Below are 10,919 nucleotides of genomic sequence, written 5' to 3'. Positions count from 1 at the left end.
ATGTTTTGTTATACGTAAAGGTATTAATGATTTGTTATACCTAAGGTATTAATGATTTGTTATACGTAAGGTATTAATGATTTGTTATACGTAAGGTATTAATGATTTGTTATACGTAAGGTATTAATGATTTGTTATAACTAAAGTATTAATGTTTTGTTATACGTAAGGTATTAATGTTTTGCTACACATAATACATTACAGTTTATAGAAACATAGAATTTAAAGGTAGATAAGAAACAAAAAGGCCCATCAAGTCTACACATATTACATGTTACTTATTACTTAGGATAACCTTATGCATGTCCCATCAAGTCTACACATATTACATGTTACTTATTACTTAGGATAACCTTATGCATGTCCCATCAAGTCTACACATATTACATGTTACTTATTACTTAGGATAACCTTATGCATGTCCCATCAAGTCTACACATATTACATGTTACTTATTACTTAGGATAACCTTATGCATGTCCCATCAAGTCTACACATATTACATGTTACTTATTACTTAGTATAGCCTTATGCATGTCCCATAAAGTCTACACATATTACATGTTACTTATTACTTAGGATAACCTTATGCATGTCCCATCAAGTCTACACATATTACATGTTACTTATTACTTAGTATAGCCTTATGCATGTCCCATCAAGTCTACACATATTACATGTTACTTATTACTTAGCATAGCCTAATGTATGTCCCATCAAGTCTACCCATATTACATGTTACTTATTACTTAGTATAGCCTTATGCATGTCCCATCAAGTCTACCCATATTACATGTTACTTATTACTTAGTATAGCCTTATGTATGTCCCATCAAGTCTACCCATATTACATGTTACTTATTACTTAGTATAGCCTTATGCATGTCCCATCAAGTCTACCCATATTACATGTTACTTATTACTTAGTATAGCCTTATGTATATCCCATCAAATCTACCCATATTACATGTTACTTATTACTTAGAATAGCCTTATGTATGTCCCATCAAGTCTACACATATTACATGTTACTTATTACTTAGAATAGCCTTATGCATGTCCCATCAAGTCTACCCATATTACATGTTACTTATTACTTAGAATAGCCTTATGTATGTCCCATCAAGTCTACCCATATTACATGTAAGGTATTACTTAGGATAGCCTTATGCATGTCTCATCAAGTCTACCCATATTACATGTTACTTATTATTTAGGATAGCCTTATGTATGTCCCATCAAGTCTACACATATTACATGTTACTGTATCCTTAGGATAGCCTTATGTATGTCCCATCAAGTCTGCACATATTACATGTTACTGTTGCCTTAGGATAGCCTTATGCATGTCCCATCAAGTCTACACATATTACATGTTACTTATTACTTAGGATAGCCTTATGCGTGTCCCATCAATTCTACACATATTACATGTTACTGTTTCCTTAGGATAGCCTTATGTATGTCCCATCAAGTCTACACATATTACATGTTACTGTATCCTTAGGATAGCCTTATGTATGTCCCATCAAGTTTGCACATATTACATGTTACTTATTACTTATGATAGCCTTATGCATGTCCCATCAAGTCTGCACATATTATATGTTACTTATTACTTAGTATAGCCTTATGTATATCCCATGAAATCTACCCATATTACATGTTACTGTTTCCTTAGGATAGCCTTATGTATGTCCCATAAAGTCTACACATATTACATGTTACTTATTACTTAGTATAGCCTTATGTATATCCCATGAAATCTACCCATATTACATGTTACTGTTTCCTTAGGATAGCCTTATGTATGTCCCATAAAGTCTACACATATTACATGTTACTGTTTCCTTAGGATAGCCTTATGCATGTCCCATCAAGTCTACCCATATTACATGTTACTGTTTCCTTAGGATAGCCTTATGCATGTCCTACTTAGTCTACACATATTACATTACATGTTACTGTTTCCTTAGGATAGCCTTATGCATGTCCCATCAAGTCTACACATATTACATGTTACTTATTACTTAGCATAGCCTTATGCAAGTCCCATCAAGTCTACACATATTACATGTTACTGTTTCCTTAGGATAACCTTATGCATGTCCTAAAAAGTCTACACATATTACATGTTACTGTTTCCTTTGGATAGCCTTATGCATGTCCCATCAAGTCTACACATATTACATGTTACTGTTTCCTTAGGATAGCCTTATGTAAGTCCCATCAAGTCTACACATATTACATGTTACTTATTACTTAGGATACCCTTATGCATGTCCCATCAAGTCTATACATATTACATGTTACTGTTTCCTTAGGATAGCCTTATGCATGTCCTAACTAATCTACACATATTACATGTTACTGTTTCCTTAGGATAGCCTTATGCATTTCCCATCAAGTCTACCCATATTACATGTTACTTATTACTTAGTATAGCCTTACGCATGTCCCATCAAGTCTACCCATATTACATGTTACTTATTACTTAGTATAGCCTTATGTATATCCCATCAAATCTACCCATATTACATGTTACTTATTACTTAGAATAGCCTTATGTATGTCCCATCAAGTCTACACATATTACATGTTACTTATTACTTAGAATAGCCTTATGCATGTCCCATCAAGTCTACCCATATTACATGTTACTTATTACTTAGAATAGCCTTATGTATGTCCCATCAAGTCTACCCATATTACATGTAAGTTATTACTTAGGATAGCCTTATGCATTTCTCATCAAGTCTACCCATATTACATGTTACTTATTATTTAGGATAGCCTTATGTATGTCCCATCAAGTCTGCACATATTACATGTTACTGTTGCCTTAGGATAGCCTTATGCATGTCCCATCAAGTCTACACATATTACATGTTACTTATTACTTAGGATAGCCTTATGCGTGTCCCATCAATTCTACACATATTACATGTTACTGTTTCCTTAGGATAGCCTTATGTATGTCCCATCAAGTCTACACATATTACATGTTACTGTATCCTTAGGATAGCCTTATGTATGTCCCATCAAGTTTGCACATATTACATGTTACTTATTACTTATGATAGCCTTATGCATGTCCCATCAAGTCTGCACATATTATATGTTACTTATTACTTAGTATAGCCTTATGTATATCCCATGAAATCTACCCATATTACATGTTACTGTTTCCTTAGGATAGCCTTATGTATGTCCCATAAAGTCTACACATATTACATGTTACTGTTTCCTTAGGATAGCCTTATGCATGTCCCATCAAGTCTACCCATATTACATGTTACTGTTTCCTTAGAATAGCCTTATGCATGTCCTACTTAGTCTACACATATTACATTACATGTTACTGTTTCCTTAGGATAGCCTTATGCATGTCCCATCAAGTCTACACATATTACATGTTACTTATTACTTAGCATAGCCTTATGCAAGTCCCATCAAGTCTACACATATTACATGTTACTGTTTCCTTAGGATAACCTTATGCATGTCCTAAAAAGTCTACACATATTACATGTTACTGTTTCCTTTGGATAGCCTTATGCATGTCCCATCAAGTATACACATATTACATGTTACTGTTTCCTTAGGATAGCCTTATGTAAGTCCCATCAAGTCTACACATATTACATGTTACTTATTACTTAGGATACCCTTATGCATGTCCCATCAAGTCTATACATATTACATGTTACTGTTTCCTTAGGATAGCCTTATGCATGTCCTAACTAATCTACACATATTACATGTTACTGTTTCCTTAGGATAGCCTTATGCATTTCCCATCAAGTCTACACATATTACATGTTACTGTTTCCTTAGGATAGCCTTATGTAAGTCCCATCAAGTCTACACATATTACATGTTACTGTTTCCTTAGGATAGCCTTATGTAAGTCCCATCAAGTCTACACATATTACATGTTACTTATTACTTAGGATACCCTTATGCATGTCCCATCAAGTCTATACATATTACATGTTACTGTTTCCTTAGGATAGCCTTATGCATGTCCTAACTAGTCTACACATATTACATGTTACTGTTTCCTTAGGATAGCCTTATGCATTTCCCATCAAGTCTACACATATTACATGTTACTTAAAGGGACACTATACCCAAACATTTTCTTTTATGATTAAGGTAGAGAATACAATTTTAAACAACATTTCAATTTACTTCTATTACCTAATTTGCTTCATTCTTTAGATATACTTTAATGAAGAAATAGCAATGCACACGGTGAACCAATCACAGGAGACATCTATGTGCAGCTACCAATCAGCAGCTACTAAGCATATCTAGATATGCTTTTCAGCAAAGAATATGAAGAGAACGAAGCAAATTAGATAATAGAAGTAAATTAGAAAGTTGTTTATAATTGTATGCTCTTTCTAAATCATGAAAGAAAAAATGTGGGTTCCATGTCCCTTTAATACTTAGGATAGCCTTATGCATGTCCCATCAAGTCTATACATATTACATGTTACTTATTACTTAGGATAGCCTTATGCATGTCCCATCAAGTCTATACATATTACATGTTACTTATTACTTAGGATAGCCTTATACATGTCCCATCAAGTCTACACATATTACATGTTACTGTTTCCTTAGGATAGCCTTATGTAAGTCCCATCAAGTCTACACATATTACATGTTACTTATTACTTAGGATAGCCTTATGCATGTCCCATCAAGTCTACACATATTACATGTTACTGCTTACTTAGTATAGCCTTATGCATGTCCCATCAAGTCTATACATATTACATGTTACTTATTACTTAGGATAGCCTTATGCATCTCCCATCAAGTCTATACATATTACATGTTACTTATTACTTAGGATAACCTTATGCATGTCCCATCAAGTCTACACATATTACATGTTTCTTATTACTTAGGATAGCCTTATGCATGTTCCATCAAGTCTATACATATTACATGTTACTTATTACTTAGGATAGCCTTATGCATGTCCCATCAAGTCTACACATATTACATGTTACTTATTACTTAGTATAGCCTTATGCATGTCCCTTCAAGTCTACACATTTACATGTTACTTATTACTTAGGATAGCCTTATGCATGTCCCATCAAGTCTACACATATCACATGCTACTTATTACTTACGATAGCCTTATGCATGTCCCATCAAGTCTACACATACTACATGTTTCTTATTACTTAGGATAGCCTTATGCATGTCCCATCAAGTCTACACATATTACATGGTACTGTTTTCTTAGTATAGCCTTATGTATGTCCCATCAAGTACACACATATTACATGTTACTGTTTTCTTAGGATAGCCTTATGCATGTCCCATCACATCTACACAGATTACATGTTACATTTTACTTAAGATAGCCTTATGCATGTCTCATCACATCTACACATATTACATGTTACTTATTGCTTAGTATCGCTTTATGTATGCCCCATTAAGTACACACATATTACATGTTACTGTTTCCTTAGGATAGCCTTATGCATGTTACTGTTTCCTTAGGATAGCCTTATGCATGTCCCATCAAGTCTACACATATTACATGTTGCTTATTACTTAGGATAGCCTTATGCAAGTCCCATCAAGTCTACCCATATTACATGTTACTGTATCCTTAGGATAGCCTTATGTATGTCCCATCAAGTCTGCACATATTACATGTTACTATTGCCTTAGGATAGCCTTATGTATGTCCCATCAAGTCTACCCATATTACATGTAAGTTATTACTTAGGATAGCCTTATGCATGTCTCATCAAGTCTACCCATATTACATGTTACTTATTACTTAGGATAGCCTTATGTATATCCCATCAAGTCTACACATATTACATGTTACTGTATCCTTAGGATAGCCTTATGTATGTCCCATCAAGTCTACACATATTACATGTTACTTATTACTTAGGATAGCCTTATGCGTGTCCCATCAATTCTACACATATTACATGTTACTGTTTCCTTAGGATAGCCTTATGTATGTCCCATCAAGTCTACACATATTACATGTTACTGTATCCTTAGGATAGCCTTATGTATGTCCCATCAAGTCTGCACATATTACATGTTACTTATTAGTTATGATAGCCTTATGCATGTCCCATCAAGTCTGCACATATTACATGTTACTTATTACTTAGTATGGCCTTATGTATATCCAATCAAATCTACCCATATTACATGTTACTGTTTCCTTAGGATAGCCTTATGTATGTCCCATAAAGTCTACACATATTACATGTTACTGTTTCCTTAGGATAGCCTTATGCATGTCCCATCAAGTCTACCCATATTACATGTTACTGTTTCCTTAGGATAGCCTTATGCATGTCCTACTTAGTCTACACATATTACATTACATGTTACTGTTTACTTTGGATAGCCTTATGCATGTCCCATCAAGTCTACACATATTACATGTTACTTGTTACTTAGCATAGCCTTATGCAAGTCCCATCAAGTCTACACATATTACATGTTACTGTTTCCTTAGGATAACCTTATGCATGTCCTAACTAGTCTACACATATTACATGTTACTGTTTCCTTTGGATAGCCTTATGCATGTCCCATCAAGTCTACACATATTACATGTTACTGTTTCCTTAGGATAGCCTTATGTAAGTCCCATCAAGTCTACACATATTACATGTTACTTATTACTTAGGATACCCTTATGCATGTCCCATCAAGTCTATACATATTACATGTTACTGTTTCCTTAGGATAGCCTTATGCATGTCCTAACTAGTCTACACATATTACATGTTACTGTTTCCTTAGGATAGCCTTATGCATTTCCCATCAAGTCTACACATATTACATGTTACAGTTTCCTTAGGATAGCCTTATGTAAGTCCCATCAAGTCTACACATATTACATGTTACTTAATACTTAGGATAGCCTTATGCATGTCCCATCAAGTCTATACATATTACATGTTACTTATTACTTAGGATAGCCTTATGCATGTCCCATCAAGTCTATACATATTACATGTTACTTATTACTTAGGATAGCCTTATACATGTCCCATCAAGTCTACACATATTACATGTTACTGTTTCCTTAGGATAGCCTTATGTAAGTCCCATCAAGTCTACACATATTACATGTTACTTATTACTTAGGATAGCCTTATGCATGTCCCATCAAGTCTACACATATTACATGTTACTGCTTACTTAGTATAGCCTTATGCATGTCCCATCAAGTCTATACATATTACATGTTACTTATTACTTAGGATAGCCTTATGCATCTCCCATCAAGTCTATACATATTATATGTTACTTATTACTTAGGATAGCCTTATGCATGTCCCATCAAGTCTACACATATTACATGTTACTTATTACTTAGGATAGCCTTATGCATGTCCCATCAAGTCTATACATATTACATGTTACTTATTACTTAGGATAGCCTTATGCATGTCCCATCAAGTCTACACATATTACATGTTACTTATTACTTAGTATAGCCTTATGCATGTCCCTTCAAGTCTACACATTTACATGTTACTTATTACTTAGGATAGCCTTATGCATGTCCCATCAAGTCTACACATATCACATGCTACTTATTACTTACGATAGCCTTATGCATGTCCCATCAAGTCTACACATATTACATGTTTCTTATTACTTAGGATAGCCTTATGCATGTCCCATCAAGTCTACACATATTACATGTTACTGTTTACTTAGGATAGCCTTATGCATGTCCCATCAAGTCTACACATATTACATGTTACTGTTTTCTTAGGATAGCCTTATGCATGTCCCATCAAGTACACACATATTACATGTTACTTTTTTCTTAGGATAGCCTTATGCATGTCCCATCACATCTACACATATTTCATGTTACATTTTACTTAAGATAGCCTTTTGCATGTCTCATCACATCTACACATATTACATGTTACTTATTGCTTAGTATAGCCTTATGTATGCCCCATTAAGTACACACATATTACATGTTACTGTTTCCTTAGGATAGCCTTATGCATGTTACTGTTTCCTTAGGATAGCCTTATGCATGTCCCATCAAGTCTACACATATTACATGTTGCTTATTACTTAGGATAGCCTTATGCAAGTCCCATCACATCTACACATATTACATGTTACTGTTTCCTTCAGATAGCCTTATGTAAGTCCCATCACATCTACACATATTATATGTTACTGTTTTCTCTTGTTAAGTGTATCCAGTCCACGGATCATCCATTACTTATGGAATATATTCTCCTTCCCAACAGGAAGTTGCAAGAGTCCACCCACAGCAAAGTTGCTATATAGCTCCTCCCCTAACTGCCATATTCAGTCATTCTCTTGCAAGCCTCAACATAGATAGGAGGTCGTGAGAGTCTGTGGTGATTTATACTTAGTTTATTCTTCAATCGAAAGTTTGTTATTTTTAAATGGCACCGGAGTGTGCTGTTTATCTCAGGCAGTATTTGGAAGAAGAATCTGCCTGCGTTTTTCTATGATCTTAGCAGACGTAACTGAGATCCATTTGCTGTTCTCACACATTCTGAGGAGTGAGGTACTTCAGAGGGGGAATGGCGTGCAGGTTTTCCTGCAGATAAGGTATGTGCAGTAAAATATTTTTCTAGGAATGGAATTGACTAAGAAAATACTGCTTATACCGAAGTAATGTAAGTAAAGCCTTAAATGCAGCGATAGCGACTGGTATCAGGCTTATTAATAGAGATACATACTCTTATAAAAATGTGTTTTAAAACGTTTGCTGGCATGTTTAATCGTTTTTTAATGTACATTGGTGATAACACTGTAATGTTGGTATAGCCTTAAATGCAGTAAAAGCGACTGGTATCAGGCTTATTAATAGAGATACATACTCTTGTAAAAATGTGTTTTAAAACGTTTGCTGGCATGTTTAATCGTTTTTTAACATATGTTTGGTGATAAAACTTATTGGGGCCTAAGTTTTTTTCCACATGGCTGGCTTAAATTTTGCATAGAAACAGTTAACTGAAGCTTCCCACTGTTGTAATATGAGTGGGAGGGGCCTAATTTAGCGCTTTTTTGCGCAGTTGAAATTACAAAATGAATTATCCAGATTCCCTCAGCAGTCCCATGAATACTAAAGGACATTTCTAAAGGGCTAAAAAGACTTCCAAAATTGTTTTTAGGGAAGGTAATCCACAGCTCTGCTGTGGCAGTTTTGTTGTGTCTGTTTTTAAAAAACGTCTATGTCGTTTTTTTGATCTGTTTTTTGCATTAAGGGGTTAATCATCCATTTGCAAGTGGGTGCAATGCTCTGTTACCTTATTACATGTACTGTAAAAATTTCGTTTGTTTTACTGCCTTTTTTCACTGTTTTTCAAATTTTGACAAAATTTGTTTCTCTTAAAGGCACAGTAACGTTTTATATATTTGCTTGTTAACTTGATTTAAAGTGTTTTCCAAGCTTATTAGTCTCATTATTAGTCTGTTCTAACATGTCTGACATAGAGGAAGCTCTGTGTTCATTATGTTTTAAGGCCATGGTGGAACCCCATGTTAGAATGTGTACCAGATGTACTGATTTCATGTTAAACAATAAAGATCATTTTTTGTCTTTAAAAACATTATCACCAGAGGATTCTGTCGTGGGGGTAGTTATGCCGACTAACTCTCCCCACGTGTCAGACCTTTTGACTACCGCTTTAGGGACTCACGCTCAAATGGCGCCAAGTACATCAAGGGCACCCATAGCGTTTATTTTACCAGGGGATTCTGTCGAGGGGAAAGTTATGCTGATTAACTCTCCCCACGTGTCAGACCCTTCGACTCCCGCTTCAGGGACTCACGCTCAAATGGCGCCAAGTACCTCAAGGGCGTCCATAGCGTTTATTTTACAAGACATGGCAAAGGTGGTGAATAATACTCTGGCAGCAGTATTAGTCAGACTACCTGAAATTAAAGGAAAGCAGATAGCTCTGGGGGTAGATACAGAGCATACAGACGCTTTAAGAACCATGTATGATACTACCTCACAATATGCTTAGTCTGTGGGTGATTTTTTTTTGACTCAGGGATGATGATTTAACCTGATTCTGATATTTCTACATTTAAAATTTATGCTTGAGAACCTCCACTTGTTGCTCAGGGAGGCTTTGGCTGCTCTGAATGAATGTGTACAATCGCAGGGCCAGAGAAATTGTGTAGACTGGATAAATAATATGCAGTGCCGGTGTGTACTGATGTTTTTCCAATACCTAAAGAGGTTTACTAAAAAATTTTTTAATAAGGAATGGGATAGACCAGGTGTGCCGTTCTCTTCCCCTCCTATTTTTTAGAAGAATGTTTTCTAATAGTTACCACCACGGGACTTCTGGCAGACAGTTCCTAAGGTGGAGAGAAGAGTTTCTACTCTAGCTAAGCGTACCACTACCTCTGGCGAGGACAGTTGTGCTTTTTAGATCCAATGGATAAAAAATGTTTATTCAACAGGGTTTTATCCTGCAGCCCCTTGCATACATTGCTTCTGTCACTGCTGCTGCGGCGTTCTGGGTTGAGTCTCTTGATGAGGCTTTACAGTTAGCGACTCCATTGGATGAATATATTTGACAAGCTTATGCTAGCCAATTCCTTTGTTTTCTGATGCCTTTGTTCATTTGACTAGACTAACGGCTAAGAATTCTGTTTTTTACTATACTGGCGCGCAGAGCGCTATGGCTTATATCATGGTCAGCTGTCGTGACTTTTATAAATAAGCTACTTAACTTCCCTTCAAGGGGCAGACCCTATTCGGGCCTGGTTTGAAGGAGATTATTGCTTATATCACTGGAGGAAAAGGTCATGCCCTTCCTCAGGATAGGAATCAAGGGCCAAAAAAGGTCTAATTTTCGTGCCTTTTAAAACTTCAGAGCAGG

General features: G+C 35.5%; 2 protein-coding genes across 4 annotated transcripts in view; one reads left to right on the top strand and one right to left on the bottom strand.

Moving 5' to 3' along the window:
* The window catches only part of LOC128654719 (putative uncharacterized protein ENSP00000383309), a 52,244-nt gene that overhangs the window by 814 nt on the left and 40,511 nt on the right, over positions 1-10,919 (top strand). The gene's annotated exons all lie outside the window — the stretch shown is intronic.
* Positions 1-10,919, bottom strand: part of LOC128654718 (ecto-ADP-ribosyltransferase 5) — a 189,923-nt gene that overhangs the window by 162,921 nt on the left and 16,083 nt on the right. The gene's annotated exons all lie outside the window — the stretch shown is intronic.

The sequence above is a fragment of the Bombina bombina genome, chromosome 3, assembly GCF_027579735.1.
Source record: "Bombina bombina isolate aBomBom1 chromosome 3, aBomBom1.pri, whole genome shotgun sequence".
NCBI classification, from domain to species: domain Eukaryota; kingdom Metazoa; phylum Chordata; class Amphibia; order Anura; family Bombinatoridae; genus Bombina; species Bombina bombina.
This window is presented reverse-complemented; position numbering and strand designations above follow the sequence as displayed.